This window comes from Dendrobates tinctorius, unplaced genomic scaffold (assembly GCF_039654945.1).
Source record: "Dendrobates tinctorius isolate UK_male_01 unplaced genomic scaffold, ASM3965494v1 ptg000395l, whole genome shotgun sequence".
Lineage (NCBI taxonomy): Eukaryota > Metazoa > Chordata > Amphibia > Anura > Dendrobatidae > Dendrobates > Dendrobates tinctorius.
This window is the reverse complement of record NW_027362061.1, coordinates 2,572,264-2,589,997: the sequence shown is the minus strand read 5'-3', so window position 1 is coordinate 2,589,997 and position 17,734 is coordinate 2,572,264. Positions and strand designations below refer to the sequence as shown.

Here is a 17,734-nt window from a genome sequence, read left to right as displayed (position 1 = left end):
TATGTATGTTGTATGAATGTAGTATATATGTAGCATGTATGTAGTATGCATGTATGTTGTATGAATGTAGTATATATGTAGCATGTATGTAGTATGTATGTATGTTGTATGAATGTAGTATATATGTATGTATGTTGTATGAATGTAGTATATATGTAGTATATATGTAGTATGTATGTAGTATGTATGTATGTTGTATGAATGTAGTATATATGTAGCATGTATGTAGTATGTAAGTATGTTGTATGAATGTAGTATATATGTATGTATGTTGTATGAATGTAGTATATATGTATGTTGTATGAATGTAGTATATATGTAGCATGTATGTATGTATGTATGTTGTATGAATGTAGTATATATGTATGTTGTATGAATGTAGTATATATGTAGCATGTATGTAGTATGTAGTATGTATGTATGTTGTATGAATGTAGTATACATGTAGCATGTATGTAGTATGTAGTATATATGTATGCTGTATGAATGTAGTATATATGTAGCATGTATGTAGTATATATGTATGTTGTATGAATGTAGTATATATGTAGCATGTATGTAGTATGTATGTATGTTGTATGAATGTAGTATATATGTAGCATGTATGTAGTATGTAAGTATGTTGTATGAATGTAGTATATATGTAGTATATATGTATGTTGTATGAATGTAGTATATATGTAGCATGTATGTAGTATGCATGTATGTTGTATGAATGTAGTATATATGTAGCATGTATGTAGTATGTAGTATGTTGTATGAATGTAGTATATATGTAGCATGTATGTAGTATGTAAGTATGTTGTATGAATGTAGTATATATGTAGCATGTATGTAGTATGTAGTATGTTGTATGAATGTAGTATATATGTAGCATGTATGTAGTATGTATGTATGTTGTATGAATGTAGTATATATGTAGCATGTATGTAGTATGTATGTATGTTGTATGAATGTAGTATATATGTAGCATGTATGTAGTATGTATGTATGTTGTATGAATGTAGTATATATGTAGTATATATGTCCCTGATGAAGAAGGCAGTTTGCGCCTTCGAAATGCGTTGGTTTGCTTTTTGGCCTGTTTACTGCCCCGTACAGGCTGTGACGTCAAACGCCCAGGTACTCTCGGGTGGCCGTTTCTAAGCGGGTTTCCAGGGAAGCCTTCGGCCAGGGCTTTCCCTTCCCGCTCCTTTCACTTCCTGCTCTCCCCTGTGCCTTGTGCACACGCTTCTTGTTTTGGCAGCACGCCATCTGTGCACGGACTTCCTAAGTCATTATCGTCCTGTACTGTGCTCCAGTCACTTCTGCCTGGTATGTAACCCCTGCTGTCTTTGTAATATATGTCCTTGTTTATTCCGAGACACACTCAGCTTTTTTTCCACAGTGTTGTTTCATGCACAAATCAGCATTGTTACCGCGACTGTGTGATTGACCCTCTGCAGCTCTCATGACGTTGGTATTGTCAAGTATTTACCTCGTGGGGATAACAAGCATCTTGACTTACCCCCAAAAACCCCACCGTGACCATAAAACCACCACCACCACCTCGGCGCCAACTAATACACAGACACCGGTATTTCTTTTGGAATTTTATGGCCACAGCAGCCTTTTATTATAACAACAAACAAACAATAAACACTATCATAAATAACATAAGTACAATGAATTTAACCCTGGAAGGAGAAGTCCTTGAAGCCACAAGATCATGGTGAAATAGTCCAAATATCGTGGACAACCCCCGACCATTTGCTCCCAGCCGTTACCCCACAGGCTCGGGAGCACCAGCACACCAATAGATGTTGTCCACAAACTCCTTGGAGATCCGCCCTCTTCCAACAGAAAACTCCGCATCCACCTTTCACCAGATCACGACCAGCATACCTTTAAACAAAGGAGACCCTACCCACAGTCTCCAAAACCAATTTCCGCCGACTTCAAGGACTCCCCCCTCCCCCAAAACCGCCATGACTCAAAATAGAATCACGTACCACTGTCCCAAAAGAAAAAGGGAGGGAGGGTGGGACTGTTCTGGTGCTGGGAGAAACAGGAACAGAGGGCGGGCACCCCCCAGTCACCATCTTAAATACCCCCTAGCTCCCCCTCCCCTTTAAGCCTTCCCTCACTAAACTTACAACCCCCCGTCATGATGGCCTCTGCCCACGCCTCCTCCAGGGGGTCGGGAGGCTCACTCCGGCCATTTCTTCATCATCATCCCCCTTTTTTCTGGTGAGTGCATGCTTGTTTCCTTGATGATGAGTGTTTAGTGCTATTGTTTTATGTGTGATTATGTATAGTATTTATAGTTTGTACCTTTATTGAACTGGTACATGTTTACTTAGGTGCCTTTGTACATCATTTGTCCACTTTTGCTGCCTCTATTTAATCCTTTTAGTGCAGGTCTCTTTGTTTGTTTTGGATTAGTATATATGTATGTAGTATGTATGTAGTATGCATGTATGTATGTTGTATGTATGTAGTATGTATGTAGTATGCATGTATGTATGTTGTATGTATGTAGTATGTATGTATGTTGTATGAATGTAGTATATATGTAGTATGTTTGTATGTTGTATGAATGTAGTATACATGTATGTTGTATGAATGTAGTATATATGTAGTATGTTTGTATGTTGTATGAATGTAGTATACATGTATGTTGTATGAATGTAGTATACATGTAGTATGCATGTAGTATGTATGTATGTTGTATGAATGTAGTATATATGTAGCATATATGTGGTATATATGTAGTATGTATGTATGTTGTATGAATGTAGTATATATGTAGTATATATGTATGTTGTATGAATGTAGTATATATGTAGCATGTATGTAGTATGTATGTATGTTGTATGAATGTAGTATATATGTAGTATATATGTATGTTGTATGAATGTAGTATATATGTAGTATATAGTATGTAGTATATATGTATGTTGTATGAATGTAGTATATATGTAGTATGTATGTATGTTGTATGAATGTAGTATGCATGTAGTATGTATGTATGTTGTATGAATGTAGTATATGTGTAGCATGTATGTAGTATGTATGTATGTTGTATGAATGTAGTATATATGTAGTATATATGTATGTTGTATGAATGTAGTATATATGTAGTATATATGTATGTTGTATGAATGTAGTATATATGTAGCATGTATGTAGTATGTATGTATGTTGTATGAATGTAGTATATATGTAGTATATATGTATGTTGTATGAATGTAGTATATATGTAGCATGTATGTAGTATGTATGTATGTTGTATGAATGTAGTATATATGTAGTATATATGTATGTTGTATGAATGTAGTATATATGTAGTATGTATGTATGTTGTATGAATGTAGTATGCATGTAGTATGTATGTATGTTGTATGAATGTAGTATATGTGTAGCATGTATGTAGTATGTATGTATGTTGTATGAATGTAGTATATATGTAGTATATATGTATGTTGTATGAATGTAGTATATATGTAGTATGTATGTATGTTGTATGAATGTAGTATGCATGTAGTATGTATGTATGTTGTATGAATGTAGTATATGTGTAGCATGTATGTAGTATGTATGTATGTTGTATGAATGTAGTATATATGTAGTATATATGTATGTTGTATGAATGTAGTATATATGTAGCATGTATGTAGTATGTATGTATGTTGTATGAATGTAGTATATATGTAGTATATATGTATGTTGTATGAATGTAGTATATATGTAGTATGTAGTATGTAGTATATATGTATGTTGTATGAATGTAGTATATATGTAGTATGTATGTTGTATGAATGTAGTATGCATGTAGTATGTATGTATGTTGTATGAATGTAGTATATATGTAGTATATATGTATGTTGTATGAATGTAGTATATATGTAGCATGTATGTAGTATGCATGTATGTTGTATGAATGCAGTATATATGTATGTTGTATGAATGTAGTATATATGTAGTATGTAGCATGTATGTAGTATGTATGTATGTTGTATGAATGTAGTATATATGTAGTATGCATGTAGTATTTTTTTTTTTTTACATTCAACACATTAGCCGGATGATGGGACTACTACTGTCCCATCATTGGCTAATATGTCAATCATTGTCATTGTAGCAGGCATCGCCCGATGGGACTTGTAGTCCCATCGGATGATGTCTGCACACACACAAGACCCCCGGCAGGCCCGCACAGACCACCGGCAGCCGGCACAGGCCCTCGGCAGCTGGCACAGACCACCGACAGCCGGCACAGGCCCCCGAGAGGCCCGTACAGACTACCGGCAGCCGGCACAGGCCCCCGGCAGCCGGCACAGACCACCGACAGCCGGCACAGGCCCCCTAGTGGCCCGTACAGACCACTGGCAGCCAGCACAGGCCCCCGAGAGACCCATACAGACCACCGGCAGCCGGCACAGGCCCCTGACAGGCCTGTACAGACCCCCGAGAGGCATGTACAGACCACCAGCAGCCGGCACAGACCCCCGAGAGGCCCGTACAGACTACCGGCAGCCGGCACAGGCCCTCGGCAGCTGGCACAGACCACCGACAACCGGCACAGGCCCCCGAGAGGCCCTACAGACTACCGGCAGCCGGCACAGGCCCCCGGCAGCCGGCACAGACCACCGACAGCCGGCACAGGCCCCCCAAGTGGCCCGTACAGACCACTGGCAGCCAGCACAGGCCCCCGAGAGGCCCATACAGGCCACCGGCAGCCGGCACAGGCCCCCGACAGGCCTGTACAGACCCCCGAGAGGCATGTACAGACCACCGGCAGCCGGCACAGACCCCCGACAGTCGGCACAGACCCCCGCTGTAGGCGCAGACCCCCCGCAGTCAGCACAGACCGCGCATAATGATGACATCATTTCAGCAGCCAATCACAGCCACAACAGTGGCTCATTGCATTATGGGGACTTCCGATACCGGTATCCGATATTGAAAAAATATTGGTACTTGGTATCAGAATTCCGATACAGCGAATATCGGCCGATACCCAATATTTGCAGTATCGGAATGCTCAACACTATATATTAAGTTACTCGCGTTCTCCGGAGGAGCATGCTGAGCATGTCAGAGAGGTTCTCCAAGTTCTACGTGACAACTATTTATTTCGTAACCTGGAGAAATGTCAATTTGTGGTCCAGCAGGTCCAGTTCTCAGGACATTTGGCTTCTGCATGGGGGTCTCAGATGGACCCCATTACGGTTCAAGCAGTCCCTTCATTGGTTTGTACTATAAGCCGCACTGGACCATAAGACGCACCCCAAATTTTCAGAAGGATAATAGGGCAAAAGTTAATGTGTCAAATGGGGGTCTGTCCCACAGTCTGAATTCAGTAAACCCGGGGGGGGGGATCGGCAGCGCTGGTGGAGCTGAGTCACAGGAGCTCCCGATGTCGATCAAAGCCAATTTATAACCCTCCTGCCAATCTATACCGGACACAATTCTCTATAAATCTCCGGTGTCCTTGATGTGAGCAGGTGCTATTCTCAGTAATGGTCTCAGACACCGGTCTATAAATGTAGAGAAAGATTCTGTTACTGATCCGACCCCGCACACTATCGGGTGGCCTGGTGGGGGCGCTGCGTCTTTGTGGACTTTAGGAATATAACACCAATGCGGCTTGTGTGGAAATTCAGGGAAGAGTTTCTCTGATATTAGACAATCGTCCCTTCTCTATGTGAAATCTCAGAGAAGATCTTAGTTGTTCCTTCTCGTTATTTGTGGGATCAGCGCTTGTTTTTCTCTGTGCTGCTCTCTGATCGCTGTCTTTCTGCTCCTTACTATATTGTCCATTGCTATTAACACTACATTATTGCCTTTATCGGCTTCTCTAATAACAGGATCTTGGCAGTTTTTATCTCCTTCAGTGCTCGCTGTTCTTTTTTGTTACATTATCTGTTGTTTTTGTACAGCACTGCCTGTGTGTCTTTTACCGCTCTGTAAAAAACATAAAAACAATTAACCCGATCAGTAAACACCGGAAATAGGAAAAATGTGAGAATTGCCAAAATTACGTATTTATGGATGGCACAATTCCACAAAAAATGCTGTAACGAGCGATCACAATTGTACTAATAAAAACGTTATCTCGTCCTGCAGAAAATAATCCATCATACAGCTCCACCGGAGGAAAATAACAATGTTACGGGGCTCGGGAAATGGAGAAACTGCTCCAAAAATGTTTCTTTCCAAACCTCAGATTTTTTTTCTCCACTAAAAGAATAATAAAAACTGGACATGTTCGGTGTTGCCGTAATCATAGTGATGAGGAGAATCATATTACACGGTCAATTATACCACAAAATGTACAAAAACAGTTCACAATAAACAATGTCAGAATTGTTTTTTTCACAATTTCACTGCACTTGGAATTTTTTCCTCGTTTTTGAGTGCACTATGTGGTAAAATTAAGGGAGTCATTGAAAAGTACAACTCGCCCCGCAAACATCAAGCCTCATATGTCTATGTGGCCAGAGAGATAAAGAGTTATGGCTCTGGGAAGAAGGGAAGGAAAAAATAGAAACAAAAAACGAAAATGGGCAGCGGCATGAAGGGGTTAATTGCGTCTTTCTGCCACTTACAGGGAAAGTTAGAAATTAGTTGTGTCAGGTCAGCGTTATGTTCATGGCTTCTGATTTAGAGGAGTTGACTATAAAACACATACCTGTGATTCCAGCTTACTCCGTGTCTCTGGCACCGATAGGGTCCTGGTTACCAATAGGGGGCGACTGGGAAAAGATCTGGTCACAATTAGAGACTAAATGGATCCGGCCATTAAATCCCTGACATCCCAATGGTGTAGATGAAGTTCTCAGCTTCTCCCCTTTCCTATAGGGGGTTTGGTGGAATTCGTTCTCTACACTCTTTATTACATAGAACAGTTTTCTCTGATCTCAATGTGTCTTATTTGTTTCTTATTTCCCCATAATACAACGGTCACAAGATCGCCGATCTGCACTTTACTCTCCGATGGTGACGATCCTCTAGACCTCCGGACAGTCAGGAGCATTGGATCCCATCTGTGTCTCCCCACTATTCTAACAATGGACGCTCTCTCCGCGATCATTTCCTCCTCTATACGGTTATTACGGGGAATGACGCTGTGATGACTTCTCTTCTGGGAGAGACACAGGTCACAGGTGACTAATATTGCAGTGTGAATAGAAACTTATATTTCCGGTATTTTTCTGCCCTTACATTGTGGGTTATGAGGTGTTTGGGGCTTGTTTTTTGTTCCGCCCTTTTCCCTTTGTTGTTATCTTTCCAGTTGGTAATTGGGATTCTAATATAAGCCCATATATCCCGGGAAGTGTCAGGTGCTGGGATCTCATTATATTATTAATAACAATTTCATTCCCGATTATTCCCGTCATTTATTGCTCATTACATTCTCTCTATATAATAACAGATTCCTCTTTGTTACACGTCCTAATACTGATCATTTATATCTCTATACTGTAGAGGAAACATTTCTAGGAGTGTATACACTTCACCACAAACACTTCCCATAGATTTTATTATCCATCACTGTTATTAACCCCTTAACGACCGCCGATACGCCTTTTAATGGCGGTAATTAAGGGTACTAAAACCACAGCGCCGTTAATTCACGGCGCTGTGATTTAAGTGAATAGCGCCCCCCAGTGTCGGATTTTCTCCGGGATCTCGGCTGCTAGGGGTAGCCGAGACCCCAGAGAACATGAATCGGTCAGTTTTTACCGACCCCCACTTTTGCGATCGCCGTTATTAACCCTATAACGGCGACCGCAAAAAAAAAAAGCCGCGATTTTACATTTAATTTCTCTCTCATCTGATGTGATCGCACATCATAGGAGAGAGAAATAGGGTCCCTGATCCCCCCCCGGTACCTCTCCGTGGCCCTCCATCCCCTCCCGGTGGTCCCACGTCCCGCCGGCATCCTCCGATGGGCGCCGCCATCTTGAAAAATGGCGGGCGCATGCGCAGTGCGCCCGCCGGGAATCTGCCGGCTCCGGCTGGCAGATTCCATTCATTATTTTGATCACTATGATAAACGATCATAGTGATCAAAATAAAAAAAAAGTACATAACCTCCCCGTTTATCACTCCCTTATAGAGGCCAATATAATGAAATAAAGAAAATATTTTTTTTTTCAGTTTTCCATTAGGGTTAGGGTTAGGGTTGGGCTAGGGTTAGGGTTAGGGCTAGGGTTAGGGTAGGGTTAGGGCTAGGGTTAGGGTTGGGCTAGGGTTAGGGTTGGGCTAGGGTTAGGGTTAGGGTTGGGCTAGGGTTAGGGTTGGGCTAGGGTTAGGGCTAGGGTTAGGCTAGGGTTAGGGTTGTGCTAGGGCTAGAGTTAGGGCTCGGGTCATGACTAGGGTTAGAATTAGGGTTAGGGCGAACTAGAATTAGGGTTAGAATTAGGATTAGGGATTAGGGTTGGGATTAGGGTTAGGGTTGGGATTAGGGTTAGGGGTGTGTTGGGGTTAGGGTTGGAGCAAGAATTGAGGGGTTTCCACTATTTGCCAACTTTGGGGGTCTAAAAATTGGGGTCTAAAAAATCACTTTTGTGGAAATAAAAAAAGACTTTTTATTTTCACGGCTCTACGTTTATAAACTTTTGTGAAGCGCTTGGGGGTTCAAAGTGCTCACCACACATCTAGATAAGTTCCTTAGGGGGTCTAATTTCCAAAATGGGGTCACTTGTGGGGGGTTTCCACTGTTTAGGCCCTTCAGGGGCTCTGCAAGCGCAACATGATGCCCGCAGACCATTCCATCAAAGTCTGCATTCCAAAATGGCACTCCTTCCCTTCCGAGCTCTCCCATGCGCCCAAACAGTGGTTCCCCCCCACATATGGTGTATCGGCGTACTCAGGACAAATCGCATAACAACTGTGCGGGTATGGTTTCTCCTGCTACCCTTGTAAAAATAAAAATTTGGGGGCGAAAAGATCATTTTTGTGGAAAAAAAATGGATTTTTTATTTTCACGGCTCTACGTTATAAACTTCTGTGAAGCACTTGAAGGTTCAAAGTGCTCACCACACATCTAGATAAGTTCCTTAATGGGTCTAGTTTCCAAAATGGGGTCACTTGTGGGGGGTTTCCACTGTTTAGGCCCATCAGGGTCTCCTGCCCGACATGAAATGACACATGGTTTACATATAGTTAACCATTTCATTTCATGTTTTGTTTTTTTTATGTCTATCACTATTAATTATATGAGGGCTTGTAGGTTAAATTTTGGGCTTGTAGGGGTTCATTTAAGGGGTTAATTCGTTGTATTAAATTGCGGAGACTCCCGCTGACGTCACTGAGGCTGCAGAGAGTCCCCGTAATTTACAACAAATTAACCCCTTAAATGAACCCCTACAAGCCCAAAATTTAACCCACAAGCCCTCATATAATTAATAGTGAGAGACATAAAATAAAAAACATGAAATGAAATGGTTAACTATATGTAAACCATGTGTCATTTCATGTCGGGCAGGAGCAGAATTATACAAAAGCCGGCTAATGTGTCAGCGGCTATTCTGCAATTAAGAACTGTATGAACTAGAAATATAGATATTAATGTGTCTCTATAACATGTATAAAATATATATATATATTTATTTAATGTGTCTATATCTATTAATTCGTTGCTTTATTTAACTGAACACTGTGATTTTACTGTCTTTAGGGAAAAAAAATTGCCGGCTTTTGGTGCGATTTTTATCGCAACTCACACATCGGTTCCGTTTTTACTTCCATTTTTTCTCGCCCCCATAGACATGCATTGTCGAATCCGATCCGAAAATCGGTGACAATCGCAGCATGCTGCGATTGTCTCGGTCAGAGGATCGGATGCGATAAAAAATCGCATGATGGGAGCTGCCCCATAGAATAACATGGGTTCGAATGCAATGCGATTTTTTTATCGCATTGCATTCGACCGTTTTAATCGCTAGTGTGACCCCGGCCTTAGAGAGGTATTCTGTGACATCGGCGGCCGTGCCCGCCGATGCCGCTTCAGCGGCGGTGCCCGCCGCAGCTCCCCCTCACCTGCGTCCTCCTGTCCACGCGCACTTCCGCTCTGCTCCCCGCTCTGCTGCGGGTAACTGCGCCGGCCTTAGGCCGCGCACGCGCGTTCCCCCGCTCTCTTCTGCTAGTAGGGGGCGTCGCTGAGGGGAGGGTCTGTAGGGCGTACTTCCGGCCTCTGGATATATCAGGCGTCCGCTCTATTCTGAGGGCGCCTGGTGATTGTGTGTGACTCCTTGCACCCATCGGCCCATACCTATTCTAGTGTACCCTGCCTATCCTTTGCTGTTCCCCCTGTGTGCTCTGTGGCCTGCTCCACTCCCCTCTGTCTGTCTCTGCCCTGTGGCCCTTCTCTGAACCTTCCCTGTGTACTCCTGGCCCGTATTTTCCGCTATCCCATCCCGCTATCCTTGCTCTGCCTGCCTGTCCATCGAGTCGTCCCTCCTGGCACCGGCTGTCGCGGTTCTGCCCCCTGTGGTCCTGCCCCTAACGATCCCTGTACAGGGGTCGGTCTTCACCAGGTGCGCTCGGCCCAGGGGCTCCTGATCCACGACCCAGAGGGTCCACTCTTGGACGTATTAGCCCAGAGTTGTCACAGTATCACCAGGCCATGGATCCCGCCGGTGCCGCAGCCGCCACACAAAAGGAATTACTTTTCCTTCGTGAAAATCAGACCCGGATAATGTCCTTTATGAAGTCTATGGACACCCGGCTATCCGCCCTGCAGACCTCTGACCCCGGGCACGCTCCCCTCCTAGTCAGCCTTCAGCAGGAGCTCGCGCAGCAGCGCGACGCTCAATCCCACATCTTAGGTTACATGGCATCCGTGGATGATCGATTGCTTGCTCTGCAATCCTCTGCTGCCGCAGCAACTTCCCCCCCTGACGTAGTCTCTGCCCCGGCTCCCCGTCTGGGTAAACCCCCCAGGTACAGCGGAGACCCTAAGTTATGCCGGGGTTTTCTGAATCAATGCAGGCTACATTTTGAGCTTGCCCCCCTTCAGTATCCTACTGACCGCGCCAAGGTGGCGTTCATTGTGTCCCATCTCGAGGGTGAGGCTCTGTCCTGGGTGAACCCCTTGTGGGAGAGGGATGACCCCGTAGTGTTAAGCATTCAGGCCTTCTTGGAAACCTTTCGCAAGGTATTCGATGAACCGGGTCGCTTAGCATCCTCCACGGAGGCCCTTTTTAACCTCCGCCAGGGTTCCCTCACAGTGGGGCAATACGCCATCCGCTTCCGGACCCTCTCTTCAGAGTTGGGGTGGAACAATGAGGCTCTTGTGGGAGCCTTTTGGAGAGGCCTCTCCAGTAAGATCAAGGATGAGCTTGCCGGGCGAGACACCCCCACCACTCTGGAGGACCTTATTTCGCTGGCCACTCGTATTGATCTACGCTTTCAGGAGCGCGCTCGAGAGGCGGTCGGAGAGAGAAGGTCCTTTAGGCTGTACCAGGCTCCTGTCCCTCGTTTCTCTGCATCTCCTGTTAGTACCGCTCCTGAGCCAATGCAGATTGATCGTGTCAGACTGTCCGAGCAACGGCGCAGGGAGAGGATGACCAAGGGACTCTGCCTGTACTGCGGAGGTGCCAACCATTTTGTGCGTTCTTGTCCGGAGAAGCCAGAGAGGTCGGGAAATGCCTCCACCTAGGTCAGGTAAGAGAGGACCCCCTAGGTGATCAAAATTCCTCTCTCCCCCTTACCCTTTCAGCTTTGATAATTACAGGTCGGGAGCGTGGATCTGTGGAGGCGTATGTGGACTCGGGTGCTGCTGGTAATTTTATCCGCCAGGAGGAGGTCGATAAACTCCGGATCCCGGTGATTGTATTGAGGAACCCTCGCGCTATTTCCTCCGTTGATGGTAAACCTTTACCCGGACTCATCACCACGGTTACCGTCGAAGTAGACCTTCAAATCGGAGCACTCCACCTCGAGAAGATAGCCTTTTATGTCCTGCCACAACTAGCCCATGCTGTTCTTCTAGGGCTACCCTGGCTCAGACGGCACGAGCCGGTGATTGACTGGCGCTCTGGGGAAGTTCTCCGTTGGGGGCACTCCTGCCAGGAACACTGCCTACGGGCTCTCACTCGTCCCCGTCCATGCTCGAAGCCTGCCGACCTTCCGGGCCTACCCGCACCCTATCACATGTTTGCCGATGTGTTCAGCAAAAAGGAGGCGGACTCCTTACCACCTCATCGCTCCTATGACTGCCCTATCGACCTGGTCCCCGGAGCCAACCCTCCCAGAGGGAGAACTTATCCTCTATCCCCAGCAGAGACCACGGCTATGACGGAATACATACAGGAGAATCTGGCCAAGGGGTTCATCCGGAAATCCTCGTCCCCTGCGGGCGCAGGTTTCTTCTTCGTCCGGAAGAAAGATGGGTCCCTGCGACCCTGTATTGATTACCGGGGCCTGAACAACATCACTGTTAAAAACCGGTACCCGCTCCCGCTGATTCCTGAACTCTTCGACCGGCTGAGGGGGGCCAGAATCTTCACGAAGTTGGATCTGCGGGGAGCTTACAACTTAATCCGAATCCGAGCGGGGGACGAGTGGAAGACGGCCTTCAATACTCGGGACGGCCATTATGAATACTTGGTCATGCCGTTCGGTCTCTGCAATGCTCCGGCGGTGTTTCAGGAATTCGTAAATGAGGTGTTCCGGGACCTACTCTATTCCTGCGTGGTGGTGTATTTGGATGATATCCTCGTTTTCTCGGCCGATCTCTCCTCCCATCGGAGAAGTGTACACATGGTCCTGCAGCGCCTTCGAGAAAATCGTCTTTACGCCAAGATTGAGAAGTGCCTCTTCGAGCAAACAGCGTTACCTTTCTTGGGATATATCATCACGGATTCCGGCCTTAAGATGGATCCGGAGAAGCTGTCCGCGGTACTCCAGTGGCCTCGTCCAGTTGGCATAAAGGCCATCCAGCGTTTCCTCGGCTTCGCTAACTATTACCGACAGTTTGTACCCCACTTTTCTACAGTCACCAAGCCCATCACGGTCCTGACCCGTAAGGGGACGAAGTCTAACGTCTGGTCTTCCGAAGCCGAGGACGCCTTTCTTGCCCTGAAACGCTCGTTTGCCTCTGCTCCGATCCTACACCGCCCAGTGGCTAGTAGGCCCTTCATCCTGGAAGTTGATGCCTCCTCCACTGGAGCTGGGGTGGTTCTTTCCCAACAGGCTCCATCCGGACGTCTAGTCCCCTGCGGGTTCTTCTCCAAATCCTTTTCTCCTGCGGAGTGCAACTACTCCATTGGGGACCGGGAATTGTTGGCCATTAAGATGGCGCTGGAGGAATGGCGATATCTGCTCGAAGGGGCAGTGCATCCCTTTACTATCTTCACGGACCACAAGAACTTGGCCTACCTGCAATCTGCCCAGAGACTCAACTCCAGACAAGCCAGGTGGGCCCTGTATTTTTCCCGTTTTGAGTTTAAGCTCCACTTCCGGCCCGGCAGTAAGAACATCAAAGCTGATGCGCTTTCCAGGTCTTTGCAGCCACCTGAAAAGGAGGAGGATCCATCATATATTATCGAGCCGGCCAAAGTTATCTTCGTTCCTTCAAACAAACGTCTGGAAGTGCTGCGCTGGGGACATTCCTCCAAGGTTGCTGGGCACGTTGGGATTAAGAAGACCCTTTTGCTCCTCTCCCGGTATTACTGGTGGCCCTCTCTCCACCAGGATGCAAAGGACTTTGTAGCCTCTTGCAGGACCTGTGCCCAGAACAAGGTTCCAAGGACTCTGCCCTCCGGTCTCCTTCATCCGTTGCCTGTGCCAGAGGCCCCTTGGCAGCAAATCGCCATGGATTTCGTGACTGATCTGCCTCGCTCTGCTGGATGTACTACCATCTTAGTCGTCGCAGACCGCTTCTCCAAGATGGCCCACTTTATTCCCTTGTTCGGACTGCCATCTGCTCCAAAGTTGGCCGAGATCTTTATCCACCAGGTTTTCAGGCTGCATGGTCTTCCTCTACGAATCGTAACCGATCGAGGGGTCCAGTTTACCTCCCGATTCTGGAGGGCCCTCTGTCGGCTCCTGGGCACGTCTCTCGACTTCTCCTCAGCGTATCATCCTCAAACCAACGGCCAAGTGGAACGGATTAACCAAATTCTGACCACCTACTTACGCCACTTTTCTAACGCCCATCAGGATAATTGGGTCTCACTCCTACCTTGGGCGGAATTCGCTCATAATAATCATCCCAGCGAATCAACGTCCAAGACGCCGTTCTTTGTGGTAACTGGGCTAAATCCTGGGGTTCCGTTGCCCTTTTCTGCATCATCTGGAGTCCCTGCAGCAGATACTCTCGCCAAGGAATTTTCGCAAATTTGGAAGGAGACCAGGGAGGCGCTCGAGGTAGCCAGCATCCGAATTAAGAAACACGCAGACAAGAGACGAAGGGATCTACCCCCGTACCGTCCCGGGGACAAAGTCTGGCTTTCTACCAAACATATCCGCCTGAAAGTCCCTGCTTACAAATTAAGTCCTCGATACATCGGGCCTTTTGAAGTACTTGGGCGCATTAACGAAGTAGCCTACAAATTGAGGTTGCCGGCATCGCTCCGGGTCCCTAACGCCTTCCATATCTCGCTCCTTAAACCTGTAGTTTTGAATCGGTTCAAACCAACCTCCATGTCCCCTCCCTCGCCAATTTGTTCTAACGATGTCTTTGAAGTAAAGGACATTTTGGCTATGAAAAGGGTCAAGGGTAAAACTCTTTTTCTTATCGACTGGAAGGGTTTTGGTCCAGAGGAGAGGTCCTGGGAGCCCCGAGAGAATGTCGATGCCCCCCTTATCATGAAAAGATTTCTGACCAACCTCAGAAGGGGAGGACATATGGGGGGGGGTACTGTGACATCGGCGGCCGTGCCCGCCGATGCCCCTTCAGCGGCGGTGCCCGCCGCAGCTCCCCCTCACCTGCGTCCTCCTGTCCACGCGCACTTCCGCTCTGCTCCCCGCTCTGCTGCGGGTAACTGCGCCGGCCTTAGGCCGCGCACGCACGTTCCCCCGCTCTCTTCTGCTAGTAGGGGGCGTCGCTGAGGGGAGGGTCTGTAGGGCGTACTTCCGGCCTCTGGATATATCAGGCGTCCGCTCTATTCTGAGGGCGCCTGGTGATTGTGTGTGACTCCTTGCACCCATCGGCCCATACCTATTCTAGTGTACCCTGCCTATCCTTTGCTGTTCCCCCTGTGTGCTCTGTGGCCTGCTCCACTCCCCTCTGTCTGTCTCTGCCCTGTGGCCCTTCTCTGAACCTTCCCTGTGTACTCCTGGCCCGTATTTTCCGCTATCCCATCCCGCTATCCTTGCTCTGCCTGCCTGTCCATCGAGTCGTCCCTCCTGGCACCGGCTGTCGCGGTTCTGCCCCCTGTGGTCCTGCCCCTAACGATCCCTGTACAGAGGTCGGTCTTCACCAGGTGCGCTCGGCCCAGGGGCTCCTGATCCACGACCCAGAGGGTCCACTCTTGGACGTATTAGCCCAGAGTTGTCACATATTCACACAGTGTAGGTACCCATCAGATTTGAGGCTGCCTTGACGATGGCTGGTGGGCAGATATTTGGCCAAATTTTATGCTAAGAGTCTCATATATTTTTTCTATAATTCTAAAGCTGTATTGCAAATCTAATTACATATATTCCACATTGACATGCCTTAGCATGATAGAGTGCAACCATTCTTTGTATATAGTTTTATCCTTTTGTCAGCAATCATGAGGAATGACAAGAGACAACCCATTTAAGAAGATTTAATTGTGGTTAAATCTAGTCAAACATTATGAACAGAAAAAAGTCTTCTCCCCTATGTGACGTCTCTGATGTTTATTAACAGTTGATTTAAAAGTAAAATATTTCCCACATTAAGAAAATGTAAAAGGCTTCTCCTCTGTGTGACTGCTCTGATGGCGATTAAGAAGCGCTTTCTGGTTAAATATTTCCCACATTAACAGGAAAAAGGTTTCTCCCCTGTGTGGGTTCTCTGGTGCTTAACACAATTTGATTTATTGGTAAAACATTTTCCACATTCTGAACAGGAAAAAGGCTTCTCCCCTGTGTGAGTTCTCTGGTGCTTTACACAATCTGATTTATTGTTAAAACATTTCCCACATTCTGAACAGAAAAAAGGCTTCTCCCCTGTGTGAGTTCTCTGGTGCTTAACGCAATATGATTTAGTGTTAAAACATTTCCCACATTCCGAACATGAAAAAGATTTCTCCCCTGTGTGAGTTCTCTGGTAGGTAGCAAAATCTGATTTATGTGCAAAACATTTTCCACATTCTGAACAGGAAAAAGGCTTCTCCCCTGTGTGAGTTCTCTGGTGGGTAACAAAATTTGATTTCTGTGCAAAATATTTCCCACATTCTGAACAAGAAAAAGGCTTCTCCCCTGTGTGAGTTCTGTGGTGGGTAACAAAATTTGATTTATGTGCAAAATATTTCCCACATTCTGAACAGGAAAAAGGCTTCTCCCCTGTGTGAGTTCTCTGGTGTATAACAAAATTAGATTTCTTGTTAAAGCATTTCCCACATTCTGAACATGAAAATGGCTTCTTTGCTTTAGGAGCAGTTTGTTTTTTATTGCCTCCTTTGTGACTTTGATTTCCCTTAGTAGTCAGTAATGAATCAGAAGGCGGGACCTGTTTCATAAGACCAGATAACAGATCTTTGCTGGGAATGGATGATGATATATCTGGACTAACAGCAATCCCTTCAGTTATATCTTGTAGGATTTCAAGATCATCAAATTTAAAAACTGAAGATGTCAGCTGTCCCTCTGATCTTCTGGTACAGTCATCTGCTAAGATAAAAAACAATTATTTTTTAATAAAATATCCTTGAGTTTTATATTTTTGAACATTTCTACTTAAACTGTCCATAAAAACGGCAAGCTATGTAAAAAACTTTCATTATTTACCAAGACAATGACAGTTCACAGTCTAATAGAAAACCTTGTTGGATGAACCAGTAGTGTGCGGTGTTCAACTGTTTGTTCATTCTGCCTCCCAAATATCAAATAAAAAGAAACCAATCAATGTTATGTAGGTGAAAATAATACCAATTCTCATCTCACAAAAACAAGTCCCCACTCAGGTCCATCATCTGTCAATGGAAAAACAGAGGTTCCCACACTATTAGTGGCTCAAAGGCTGTTGAAAAGCAACAAGGTTTCTATAAACCAATCCGGCAAAATCCGCTCTCACTTCGGAGTCTTGCAGTGTGCGCAAACAACATTTAGGATCCCTGTATTTAGCAACATTATAGTGAGAAGAATCCACTTAATTTGCGGTGTCTCCTGGAGCACAATCTGGGCACTATGTGCTGGGTAATAAAATGGCAAATGTGTAATTTTCACTCTCCAACATCCACTGTGTGTTAATTTCCAGAAAGTGGCTGTGGAGTCAAAATATTCACTCCTCCTATAGATTATAACCCTCAGTGAATTAATTTATAACATGGAATCACTTTATGGGGATTTCTACTATTCTGGTTTTCTGTCATTTAGTTATATTAGGGCTTCTGCATATGGTGTGTCCAATCTCATCTGGGATCTGTTCCTGCTGTCCAGCTGGAGTAATTTGCTCACTACTTCAGCCAATTGGAAAGTACCACACCCTACTAAAGCGCAAAGCACGTTGGCCGGAATCTGCCAGATACAGCGCTGTTCTCCTCTGGTTCAGTCCTCTGTGCTCAGCTTGCGGCTTGTGTATTTATCCCCTGTTGTGACCGTGGCC

General features: G+C 45.6%; 1 pseudogene; it reads right to left on the bottom strand.

The window, feature by feature from the left end:
• LOC141076231 (uncharacterized) overlaps nucleotides 1-16,794 on the bottom strand; it is a 60,113-nt pseudogene extending 43,319 nt beyond the window's left edge.
• Between the last annotated feature and the right edge of the window lie 940 nt (nucleotides 16,795-17,734).